This window comes from Lucilia sericata, unplaced genomic scaffold (assembly GCF_015586225.1).
Source record: "Lucilia sericata isolate MDLA Ls3-8-SP2 unplaced genomic scaffold, ASM1558622v1 Contig001686F_arrow, whole genome shotgun sequence".
NCBI classification, from domain to species: Eukaryota; Metazoa; Arthropoda; class Insecta; order Diptera; family Calliphoridae; genus Lucilia; species Lucilia sericata.
Window position 1 is genome coordinate 10922 of NW_023995596.1, and position 13940 is coordinate 24861.

At 31.2% G+C, this 13940-nt stretch overlaps 1 protein-coding gene across 1 annotated transcript in view; it reads left to right on the top strand.

Annotated features, from left to right (window-relative positions):
- Nucleotides 1-796: 796 nt before the first annotated feature.
- Nucleotides 797-13940, top strand: part of LOC119612426 (CUGBP Elav-like family member 2) — a 68511-nt gene continuing 55367 nt past the window's right edge. Inside the window, 1 exon segment of the mRNA XM_037968232.1 lies at nt 797-1292. The gene's annotated coding sequence lies outside the window, so the exon portion shown is untranslated.

Here is a 13940-nt window from a genome sequence, read left to right on the forward strand (position 1 = left end):
CTAGCAGGAAACAGTGTTTGTGTTAAACCATTCATTGAATGTTCTACTTTTTCTGTTTCCCCCTCTGTGTTTTCTTTATAATTTAATTCCACATGAAATTGTTTATTGATATTGTATTCGAAAAAAGTAAAACTTACCTACAATTTTTATGGTATTTAATAATTGTTTATTGATTAAGAGAAAATAACCAGTAATCGAAATTGTTTAATTTTTTATTTTTATATGAATAAAAAATAAAGTCTATATACATATTTTTTCTGTAAACTACTACATGTCAGTGTGTATTAAACAAAAATATAAAGTACCTGTGTTAACAGAGACAAAAAAACGTGTACGTAATAAAAAAAAAAGGACGAAGGACTTATATCACGTATTTAATTCTCACAAATACAACTACTACTACAAATTGGTTTCCTCTTCTATTTTTCGCTTATTTTCGTTTTTGCGGCTGTATATTTTTTTTCGGCAACTTGAATAACAAACGAAACATTTGGGCTTTGTTGACAACTCATTGACATATAACGTCATGTTAAATAATACTACAAATATAACAACAACAACAACAAATAATAATACAATGACAACTACACAAACCTGCTCATTGTTATTACCATCCCGAATGGTTTATGCAAATAACAATGATACCAGCAGCAGTAGTAGTTCAGGTACAACTAAAAGTAGCTGTTGTAATAGTAATAATAGTAATAACTTTAGTTGTAGTGGTAATACTAGTAACATTACAAGTGTCAGTAACAGCAACAGTGTTTGTGTCGGTGTCAGTACCGCCACTGCAAATAATATCAACTACAATAAGGATTCCTGCAACAGAACCAGCCAATTACCGTCGGTAATTGAGAATTTATCCCATAATAATTGTAATATTGGTAGTAGTGGCAGTAGCAGTTATTCTGCTATTGATAGCAATACACTGATCAACAACTACAATAACATCGTCAGCTTCAGTAGCAGTAATAGTAATACCAATAAAAGCATCAGTAGTAACAACAACAACAGCAGCAATATTGCATTTTCAACATTAACAAACTCACTAACAACTGCTGCCAATAATATTATACAACGACAACAACAGCAGCAGAAAAACCAGCAACATTCACTATCATTGCAATTACCATTTGCTACAACTCCTTCAAAAACTGCAAGTGGTAGTGGCAGTTATAGTGGTGGTAGTAGAGCTTCATCGTTATTAAACTCATCATCGTTTAAAGCGTATCCTTCAATAAATTCCGCATATTGGCTGCCATCACCGCATCCTTCGCCATATGCCATTCCAGGTATGTTTTTGTTGTCTGTTTGTGTCAGTATCTCTGTATGTGAGCGCCACCTATAAGAGTATATGTTTGTATTAATGGCTCTTTTCCTGTTGTTCGAAGTTTATTTCTCCAAATTGGTGATTGGAGAAGTTCAAGTGTCTTTTCTCTATATTATTTATGTAGAGATATGGGATCGAATGAGAGTGAAAAATGTGCTCTTAGCTTTGTTTTGCTTGCTTCCTATTTGCAACTGAATGAGCTGTCATTCTTGCCGAGAGAGATAGAGAGCTCTTTGCCGATATCTGCACTAATATTACAATTGATTTTCGAATCTATTTGGTAGTTAGATATGTATGTTGAAAATTGCTATGAAAAAGCATACATTGGTTTCTTTCAAAACTGCTGGGTCTCAATCTGAGTTTTATGTTAATATAAATATTTTTTTAAACGTTCCAATTTAATATTGATGGTTGCTGCTACTAGTTACCACTGCCATTGATGCTGCTTATCAATGGCGGAGGCCCATTTTATTTCAAGATATTTTACGTTAATACACTTTACAGTCAGTATTTTTAAATAATGTTATGATAAAATAAAATCGTCGAATAGCTGCTGCCTACTCCCCCCCCTCCCACAGAAAATATAGAGGTTTTGCAGAACATGTCAAAAATATCTAAAGGCATTCAGAAGTTATATTAACAATTGGAATTGTATATTTTTTTATAAAATCTCTATAAAATGTAAAGGCATCATCAGAAATTTGTTAACCTTTTGAAAATACTTTTGTTTAAATTTATTTAATTTTAATCTTTTATTTTTTTTTTCAAACTGTCGCAAATTCTTTTAAAAATTATAAAAATAAAAAACTAAAAAGACAAAAAACTCTTTCATTCTTATTTTATCTATAATGTCTGCCAATTTGATAGACATTTTCGTTCGATGTGCATAAATTTGTTGTCCGTTGTCATGCAACGAAAAGTACTAGAAATCTAAAGGAATTACTTCATCAAAAATGATTCACCAATTAATTGTACATAAATTTACATGTTAATCTATTTGCAACCTTATTCATAAGGAATTTTTTAAATCTTTATTAAATTATTTAAAACGACTAATAACAACAGCTTAGCACATTTCAATTAATATACAGCAGTTTCCTGTAAGATCTATGGTGAACAAATTCCTTTTTGGCTCTGCTTTTACTTTTTATGTTGTTTAAATTTTCTTTTTAATGTTCACTTACCCACGTTGATGATGACATTTTTAGCTTGAGTGATAATGTCACTGCTGAGTCTTCTCTTTTTTCATAGTCCTTATAGTGGTACAATTTGCAGACGAAAAATATTTACGAAATCAAGATTTAAAGTAAATGTTGCCACTTAAATATAAATCCATAGACATTATGTATTTATGAACTCATATCCTTCACAGGAGGTGATGGATTTAGTGCGTCAATGAGTCAAAGTTGAGTACCAATACCAATACCGACTATAAACTAGACTATAGACTATACTATAGACCAGACTATAGGCTCGAATATAGACTATACTATAGGCACGATTATAGACTAGAATTTAGACTACAGGCTCGACTAGAGACTAGACTATAGACTAGACTATAGACTAGACTATAGACTAGACTATAGACTAGACTATAGACTAGACTATAGACTAGACTATAGACTAGACTATAGACTAGACTATAGACTAGACTATAGACTAGACTATAGACTAGACTATAGACTAGACTATAGACTAGACTATAGACTAGACTATAGACTAGACTATAGACTAGACTAGAGACTATACTATAGACTAGACTATAGACTAGACTATAGACTAGACTACTAGACTAGACTATAGACTAGACTATAGACTAGACATAGACTAGACTATAGACTAGACTATAGACTAGACTATAGACTAGACTATAGACTAGACTATAGACTAGACTATAGACTAGACTATAGACTAGACTATAGACTAGACTATAGACTAGACTATAGACCTAAGACTATAGACTAGACTATAGACTAGACTATAGACTAGACTATGACCTAGACTATAGACTAGACTATAGGACTAGACTATAGACTAGACTATAGACTAGAATATAGACTAGACTATAGACTAGACTATAGACTAGACTATAGACTAGACTATAGACTAGACTATAGACTAGACTATAGACTAGACTATAGACTAGACTATAGACTAGACTATAGACTAGACTATAGACTAGACTATAGACTAGACTATAGACTAGACTATAGACTAGACTATAGACTAGACTAATAGACTAGACTATAGACTAGACTATAGACTAGACTATAGACTAGACTATAGACTAGACTATAGACTAGACTATAGACTAGACTATAGACTATACTATGACTAGACTATAGACTAGACTATAGACTAGACTATAGACTAGACTATAGACTAGACTATAGACTAGACTATAGACTAGACTATATGACTAGACTATAGACTAGACTATAGACTAGACTATAGACTAGACTATAGACTAGACTATAGACTAGACTATAGACTAGACTATACAGACTATAGACAGACTATAGACTAGACTTATAGACTAGACTAGACTAGACGATAGACTAGACTATAGACTAGACTATAGACTAGACTATAGACTAGACTATAGACTAGACGATAGACTAGACTATAGACTAGACTATAGACTAGACTATAGACTATACTATAGACTAGACTATAGCTAGACTATAGACAGACTATAGACTAGACTACTAGAGACTAGACTATAGACTAGACTAGACTATAGACTAGACTATAGACTAGACTATAGACTAGACTATAGACTAGACTATAGACTAGACTAAAGACTATATTAAAAACTTTAATATTGATATATGATAGCAGGATAATACTTTTATTTACTGACTTCGTTTTCAACTTCACATCACTTTAAACCTTAATTAAATTTTAAACATTTTATATAATAAAATAAATTTTTAATGGAAAATTTATTGCTATTTAAATAATATTAAATTAACATATGAGTGTAAATATTTTTTGTCATATAAACGGTCATTTTAACAGTTAATTTTCATGCACTTTCACACGTTTAAACTTAATTAAAATTGATGATATTATACCTGATGCTGATCCTTTATCCTTTTAACAAAGTCATCATCGTCATCATCAGCAGCGGCAGCAGCAAAGGCATCAATGTATTGATGGCACTTTTATTTGGCTTTTGCCTCTTCATTATTTAAATATACTAGGTACATATAAATTTACGATGTGAGTTTAATATATGTACATTTTTTCAACATTATTATTTAAACAATCTCCCCTTATCGCTGATGATATTCTACCGATATTAACTTTATAAATAAAAACCCAAAATGGCACAAAATATTATTATGATGAATATTAATACGATACTGTTATAAATATATTTGAGAAATGTAAGGTAAAATACTTCTATGAAATGGTGTGATATTGTACATTAAAAAGTAAGGGGTGTGGGTGAAATAGTAAGAGCATAAAGAAAATTTAATTAAATTTAAATATTTGCAACATGTTCTGCTTATAGTTTAATAGTTTATATTAAAAAATAATTTTGTTATATTATTTTCCCTCTAAAACTAAAAATTTCACTTCAAATTACATTTTTATTCTATAAGTGGTCTTCTCGTTAAACAATATCAACTCAAATTAAATAAATTTCAATATTATTTTATAGCCCAAGTACAGCTACTAACTACTTCTATATATAAACTTTCAATTTATCAACCTCTTTAAAAGTCATTCTTATTCATAGTAGTTAGAATTTCTATATAAAAACTCGACTATTTGAAAAGTGAATATTCTATGAACTAGATTCTACATAATACATATAATTTCTCTAACACTCACCTAAACCTCCTGGATATTGGTGGTACAAAATGCAGCGTGGGGTATGTCTGTGTATGGACATGACGTTTTGTGCCATTTAGATTTAGAAGTAGTTTAGTTGGAGGTTAGTATACGCTTGTATCTATCTCTTTTGCTGTTAGTTTAATTTGCATAAAATTCTACAATTTAAACCTCTACTGCTACTACTACTACTAAATACTAACTTCTCAACACGTTAAAACGTAATAGTGTTTACAGTGAGCAACTCATGGAAACATTTAAACGTATATTAATAGTGGGTGTCCTCATCTAGCACCCACATTTGGAAAACTACCACAAAAATACATGGTTTGCCAAACCTATACAGTGTTTTGGGAAAGACTAAACAACCGAAACAACAACAAGTAGATGATGATGACGATGACTGTGATTATATTTTTGCTGTATGTTTACTACACTAATTCTATGTTATTCTATTGTCTAGCATTTATAGATTAGCAACTATGCCAGACTAAAAAACTGTAGTCTATAGTCTAGTCTATAGTCTAGTCTATAGTCTAGTCTATAGTCTAGTCTATAGTCTAGTCTATAGTCTAGTCTATAGTCTAGTCTATAGTCTAGTCTATAGTCTAGTCTATAGTCTAGTCTATAGTCTAGTCTATAGTCTAGTCTATAGTCTAGTCTATAGTCTAGTCTATAGTCTAGTCTATAGTCTAGTCTATAGTCTAGTCTATAGTCTAGTCTATAGTCTAGTCTATAGTCTAGTCTATAGTCTAGTCTATAGTCTAGTCTATAGTCTAGTCTATAGTCTAGTCTATAGTCTAGTCTATAGTCTAGTCTATAGTCTATAGTCTAGTCTATAGTCTAGTCTATAGTCTAGTCTATAGTCTAGTCTTAGTCTAGTCTTAGTCTAGTCTATAGTCTAGTCTATAGTCTAGTCTATAGTAGTCTATAGTCTATAGTCTAGTCTATAGTCTAGTCTATAGTCTAGTCTATAGTCTAGTCTATAGTCTAGTCTATAGTCTAGTCTATAGTCTAGTCTATAGTCTAGTCTATAGTCTAGTCTATAGTCTAGTCTATAGTCTAGTCTATAGTCTAGTCTATAGTCTAGTCTATAGTCTAGTCTATAGTCTAGTCTATAGTCTAGTCTATAGTCTAGTCTATAGTCTAGTCTATAGTCTAGTCTATAGTCTAGTCTATAGTCTAGTCTATAGTCTAGTCTATAGTCTAGTCTATAGTCTAGTCTATAGTCTAGTCTATAGTCTAGTCTATAGTCTAGTCTATAGTCTAGTCTATAGTCTAGTCTATAGTCTAGTCTATAGTCTAGTCTATAGTCTAGTCTATAGTCTAGTCTATAGTCTAGTCTATAGTCTAGGTCTATGTCTAGTCTATAGTCTAGTCTATAGTCTAGTCTATAGTCTAGTCTATAGTCTAGTCTATAGTCTAGTTATAGTCTAGTTATAGTCTAGTCTATAGTCTAGTCTATAGTCTAGTTTAGTCTAGTCTATAGTCTAGTCTATAGTCTAGTCTATAGTCTAGTCTATAGTCTAGTCTATAGTCTAGTCTATAGTCTAGTCTACAGTCTAGTCTATAGTCTAGTCTATAGTCTAGTCCATAGTCTAGTCTATAGTCTAGTCTATAGTCTAGTCTATAGTCTAGTCCATAGTCTAGTCTATAGTCTAGTCTATAGTCTAGTCTATAGTCTAGTCTATAGTCTAGTCTATAGTATAGTCTATAGTCTAGTCTATGTCTAGTTTATAGTCTAGTCTATAGTCTAGTCTATAGTCTAGTCTATAGTCTAGTCTATAGTCTAGTCTATAGTCTAGTCTATAGTCTAGTCATAGTCTAGTCTATAGTCTAGTCTATAGTCTAGTCTATAGTCTAGTCTATAGTCTAGTCTATAGTCTAGTCTACAGTCTAGTCTATAGTCTAGTCTATAGTCTAGTCTATAGTCTGGTCTATAGTCTGGTCTATAGTCTAGTTTATAGTCTAGTCTATAGTCTAGTCTATAGTCTAGTCTATAGTCTAGTCTATAGTCTAGTCTATAGTCTAGTCTATAGTCTGGTCTATAGTCTAGTCTATAGTCTAGTCTATAGTCTAGTCTATAGTCTAGTCTATAGTCTAGTCTATATTCTAGTCTATAGTCTAGTCTATAGTCTAGTTTATAGTCTAGTCTATAGTCTAGTCTATAGTCTAGTTTATAGTCTAGTATATAGTCTAGTCTATAGTCTAGTCTATAGTCTAGTTTATAGTCTAGTCTATAGTCTAGTCTATAGTCTAGTCTATAGTCTAGTCTATAGTCTAGTCTATAGTCTAGTCTATAGTCTAGTATATAGTCTAGTATATAGTCTAGTCTATAGTCTAGTCTATAGTCTAGTCTATAGTCTAGTTTGTAGTCTAGTCTATAGTCTAGTCTATAGTCTGGTTTATAGTCTAGTCTATAGTCTAGTCTATAGTCTAGTCTATAGTCTAGTCTAGTCTAGTCTATAGTCTAGTCTATAGTCTAGTCTATAGTCTAGTCTATAGTCTAGTCTATAGTCTAGTCTATAGTCTAGTCTATAGTCTAGTCTATAGTCTAGTCTATAGTCTATTCTATAGTCTAGTCTATAGTCTAGTTTATAGTCTAGTCTATAGTCTAGTCTATAGTCTAGTTTATAGTCTAGTATATAGTCTAGTCTATGGTCTAGTCTATAGTCTAGTTTATAGTCTAGTATATAGTCTAGTCTATAGTCTAGTCTATAGTCTAGTCTATAGTCTAGTCTATAGTCTAGTCTATAGTCTAGTCTATAGTCTAGTTTATAGTCTAGTCTATAGTCTAGTCTATAGTCTTTAGTCTAGTCTATAGTCTTTAGTCTAGTCTATAGTCTTTAGTCTAGTCTATAGCCTTTAGTCTAGTCTATAGTCTTTAGTCTATTCTATAGTCTTTAGTCTAGTCTATAGCCTAAAGTCTAGTCTATAATCTAGTCTAGGGTCTAATCTATAGTTTAGTCTTATTTCTACTAGACCTAAATATTTTGATACTCTCTGGAAACAGTGTTATTTTCACACTGGGAGCTGATAGCACTAAAATAACTAAAACTAGTAAAAACTACTTTAACAATACGAATAGAATTAAAACTAGGAAACCCTTGGAAAATAAAGGTGCATTTTTAGTGGTTGCCTCCTGCCTGACATATTGTTTGTGTTGTAGTTGTTGTTGTTGCTGCTGTCAATGTTGGTGTAGTGTTTGTTTTTATTTTTGTTTCTATAATAGGGACATTAAACTATTTTCCAAATGGGGCTACTAGAACATTGTTAGTGAAAGTTTAACTAAACATTTTATTGTACCAACACATGCTCAAGCATATAGTAACTGTAGATGTAGATGTATACATGATATGGTATATAGAAAAACACATGCCTATATATAAAACTATATATGTTTCTATTTACCAACTATATTTTCATATTATGGGTGGTACCATCCAGTTTTCATTCTGTAATTGTACAAATAGAAAAAATAACATTCTAGGTAAACTCACCAAATGATGATGAGAACTACTTACGTTGGTGGTCAGACGCAAATAGAATTTATAACTGGATTTAAAAACATTTATGTGGGTTGGTATGTTTTTAAGTATTACAAAAAAATGTAAAAAAAGGATATTAAAATAGCTAAATAAAGAGAGCAAAAGAGAAATATAAATGTAAATTTCTATTTAAGTATTTGAGGTCAATAGAAATAAATGATTTTTTAATTCTGGCTTAATTGTAGACTTAAATTAATGAGACCCAGAGGTGAATGTGAAAAATAAATGTTAGTTGTTTTAGAATAAGGGTCAGACTTTTTATTTCTTTTACTTTTTTCGCTTTCACATTTTTAAATAAATAATTGTGTGTTTTTTACAATATAAGCTAAAAGAAGTATTGAAAATATATATTTTTTCTGTAAGGTAAACAGTTTGTAGGTTTGCAGCAGTAATATTTAATTATTTGCTAGTGCAATGTCCAGTCTAGTTTCTAGTCTAGTCTATAGTCTAGTCTATAGTCTAGTCTATAGTCTTGTCTATAGTCTAGTCTATAGTCTAGTCTATAGTCTAGTCTATAGTCTAGTCTATAGTCTAGTCTATAGTCTAGTCTATAGTCTAGTCTATAGTCTAGTCTATAGTCTAGTCTATAGTCTAGTCTATAGTCTAGTCTATAGTCTAGTCTATAGTCTAGTCTATAGTCTAGTCTGTAGTCTAGTCTATAGTCTAGTCTATAGTCTAGTCTATAGTCTAGTCTATAGTCTATAGTCTAGTCTATAGTCTAGTCTATATTCTAGTCTATAGTCTAGTCTATAGTCTAGTTTCTGGTCTAGTCTAATCTCTATTGTAGTCTCTGGTCTATTCCCGAACCTAGTATCGACTCTAGTCTCCAGTGTGGTCAAGTCGTTCGTTCTCTACGCTAGACTTCAGTCTAGAGTCTCTAGTGTAGTCCAGTTTAAGTCTAGTCTTTAATGTATTCTTTAGTCTATTATCTACTCTAGTCTCAAGCCTATACTCTAGTATATTCTTTAGTATAGTCTAGTCTTTTTTCAGGTCTGGTCTCTAGTTTAGTATTTAGTCTAATCTTTAGCCTAGTCTTTAGTGGATTCTCTACTATAGTTTCTAATTTAGTTTATACTTGTCTCTAATCTAATCTCTAGTCTAGCCTCTAGTTAAGTCTCAGTACTGGTCTCTAGTCTAGTCCTATATCTAGTCTAGTCTCCAATTTATGGTCTAGTCTCTCGTATACATAGTATATTCTCCAAGTTAAAATCTTCAAATGAAATTTAAATTTTCTTAAAATTTCTTAAATTTAATATACGTTAATATGGCCTTATTGTCATAAAATTTAAATGTATGATTTTTTATATAAGTCTCTGCCAACGTTTAGAGGGTGCAATATTTTGAACCTGTCACAACAGTGTTATACATACGTATGTATGTATTGGCAATACATAGCGTCCCAGCCTGCTGCAGTAGCTGTAACTATGTACATACTGTAATATTTATGTCACAAATATGCTTGGTTGCACCCGTCGGTTGCATTTAACAATTTTCAATAAAAATTTCCTTCATTTTTCCTTTTTCTATATATGTTTTTTTTTACCAACTTGTACTCTCGTTATAACATTTCTATGCATGCATGGTATTTCTACACATGTTAAACAGTGTTTTGGTTGTATGATTTTAGAGACGATTTCTATAAAGTTATAGGGAGTATATTTGTTGATTCAAAAGTTTTGTCATACAAAATCTGGAATGGATTTGAACAAGTTTTTTTCAGTTGCTCTATAGTTGACTAAATTTTAAAATTTATCTGAATTTTGGATATAGTTTTGTTTATTTTAGGAAGTTATCTTAAATGTTTATTATAAAGAATAATTTTATTATATTTATGATATCAGTTTTATTGACCAATGTAGGTGCTTAAAATTCGTTATGAACCTTAGTGATTGTTTTGTGTTATTTTTCACAAAATTGTATCGTACATTTTTCTAAGGTCGCGTGCATGAATCCAGTTTAGATTTTCCTTATTTTTTTACCATAAAACTATTTTCTATATATTGAAAAGTGAACTTTGTGCATTTGGTTAAATGTGTGTGTGTGAATGTCGGAAAGACATCAGCGCTTTAAGAGAATGATTTATACAGATATGAATTTCAATATAATCCTAAATAAAACTAACTTAAGATTCTTTGACATACACTTATTTTTAAGCAAGCAATAAGCTTTAAAGTCTTCTGCATAGAACCTGGTGGTAACAAGTTTATGATTCCTATAAAACTTGTCCGTATCGCACTAGAACTGAACTAGAACTAAACTAGAACTAAACTTGAACTGTACTAGAACTGAACTAAAACTGAACTAGAACTGAACTAGAACTGAACTAGAACTGAACTAGAACTGAACTAGAACTGAACTAGAACTGAACTAGAACTGAACTAGAACTGAACTAGACACTTGAACTAGAACTGAACTAGAACTGAACTAGAACTGAACTAGAACTGAACTAGAACTGAACTAGACTAACTGAACTAGAACTAGAACTAGAACTGAACTAGAACTGAACTAGAACTGAACTAGAACTGACACTAGAACTGAACTAGAACTGAACTAGAACTGAACTAGAACTGAACTAGAACTGAACTAGAACTGAACTAGAACTGACTAGAGAACTAGAACTGAACTAGAACTGAACTAGAACTGAACTAGAACTGAACTAGAACTGAACTAGAACTGAACTAGAACTGAACTAGAACTGAACTAGAACTGACTAGAACTGAACTAGAACTGAACTAGAACTGAACTAGAACTGAACTAGAACTGAACTAGAACTGAACTAGAACTGAACTAGAACTGAAACTAGAACTGACAAACTGAACTAGAACTGAACTAGAACTGAACTAGAACTGAACTAGAACTGAACTAGAACTGAACTAGAACTGAACTAGAACTGAACTAGAAACTGAACTAGAACTGAACTAGAACTGAACTAGAACTGACTAGAAGAAACTGAACTAGAACTGAACGAGAACTGAACTAGAACTGAACTAGAACTGAACTAGAACGGAACTAGAACTGAACTAGAACTGAACTAGAATGACTAGAACTGAACTAGAACTGAACTAGAATGCAACTAGAACTGAAACGAACTGAACTAGAACTGAAACTAGAACTGAACTAGAACTGAAACGAAGACTGAACTAGAACTGAACTAGAACTGAACTAGAACTGAATAGAACTGAACTAGAACCTGACCTAGAACTGACTAGAACTGAATAAACTGAACTAGAACTGAACTAGAACTGAACTAGAACTGAACTAGAAGAACTAAACTAGAACTGACTAGAACTGAACTAGAACTGAACTAGAACTGAACTAGAACTGAACTAGAACTGAACTAGAACTTAACTAGAACTGAACTAGAACTGAACTAGAACTGAACTAGAACTGAACTAGAACTGAACTAGAACTGAACTAGAACTGAACTAGAACTGAACTAGAACTGAACTAGAACTGAACTAGAACTGAACTAGAACTGAACTAGAACTGAACTAGAACTGAACTAGACTGAACTAGAACTAACTAGAACTGAACTAGAACTGAACTAGAACTGAACTAGAACTGAACTAGAACTGAACTAGAACTGAACTAGAACTGAACTAGAACTGAACTAGAACTGAACTAGAACTGAACTAGAACTGAACTAGAACTGAACTAGAACTGAACTAGAACTGAACTGAACTAGAACTGAACTAGAACTGAACTAGAACTGAACTAGAACTGAACTAGAACTGAACTAGAACTGAACTAGAACTAGCTATAAAGAAATGAACATTGTAATTTTTTGAAGGGAACATTATTTGAGCGATAGGGTCAATTATTGTCCGATGTCTGGCATACTTCAGAATGTAATTTCTGAAAACAAAAATCTAATTAATGATAATGTCATTGCAATTGCGAACAAACTAATTTATGACTCTTTGAACCTGTTTACACAATATTCCGGGGGTATATTTTTATCGGGGGATATGTGAATTCATGGACCGATTTTGCCCACTTTCAATATCAAAATTTAATGATCAATAGAGAACATTTTGACGTTAATATATTTGAGTTAAAAACCTCAAATCGGAAGGTCAGGTTGTATGGGGTCTAGGTGTAATAATGGATCGATTTCAACCATTTTCAAAAGAATCGGTATGACCAATATTTTTATGCGTTACAAGCACAAACATATAATACCCTCCCCACTATACTGGTGTAGGGTATAAAATATTCAATAAAATATTTTAATATTTTTTCATTAAAAATTTTACTTTTCTTCTTTTTTCGTTTACTAAATGGATAAATACAAATACAACAACAACATTTAAGCTTTTTAAACAATTAGAATTTGGTATATGAAAAGATGAGAAGTGTATAATAGGCATCAATTATTAAAGAGTTTTTTATGGGAGGTTTTATTTGAAACGATTTTTTTAAAAGTATAATAAAAGCAAAGTTATACATATTATACATCAATGGAAAGGTAATTGCCTCTAGTATTTAGATATGAATAAATATTAATAAAATTTAATTGTTGATCTAGCCCAAACTTGTTTAAAAAATTAGGAAAGAAATGTCTACAAAAACTAATAAATTTTCTTTGAAACAAATCCTCAATGAACATTAAAATTGAGGAAGTATAGTCCAAGTTCTATCTTTAAAATTTTCTTCTATTTGTCAAGATGATATACATAACTATTTATTCCTTTTATATATCTGTCATAGACTTTACAAACTGATTGCTTGTGACTTTCTCCCTTTCTGCGATTTAAAAAAACTGGGTGTTGAAAACATTTCTGCGGTTTATATGTATATATATATTTTCATTACAAAATAATACAAACATACATATTCTCCCGTATTATGCACATATTGTATGTATGCCACAATATTTTACTATTATTTGTACCTTTTGAACGTCTTTCCTATAGCTTGACTTCTCGACTCGAATACAATAAAATCTAATCAAAATTCTGCAACGTCATATGAATTTAAATGAACGTTCAAAACAGTTTTATGTTTATAATACCAGTATTCGATAAATGTGTGTGTGTGTGAGTGTAAGCAACAGTGTTTTCTTTTATTTTGCTATTTTTATGTGTGTCAGGAAATAGGAAATGCAGTGAAATAAAAATTCTTTTTATGTTTGCGTTTATGAGAGTATGTGTAGCATGTTGCAATTTAATGTTTATTTATTCAATATATGGATGTAGTATGTTAAAGATTATTAAATT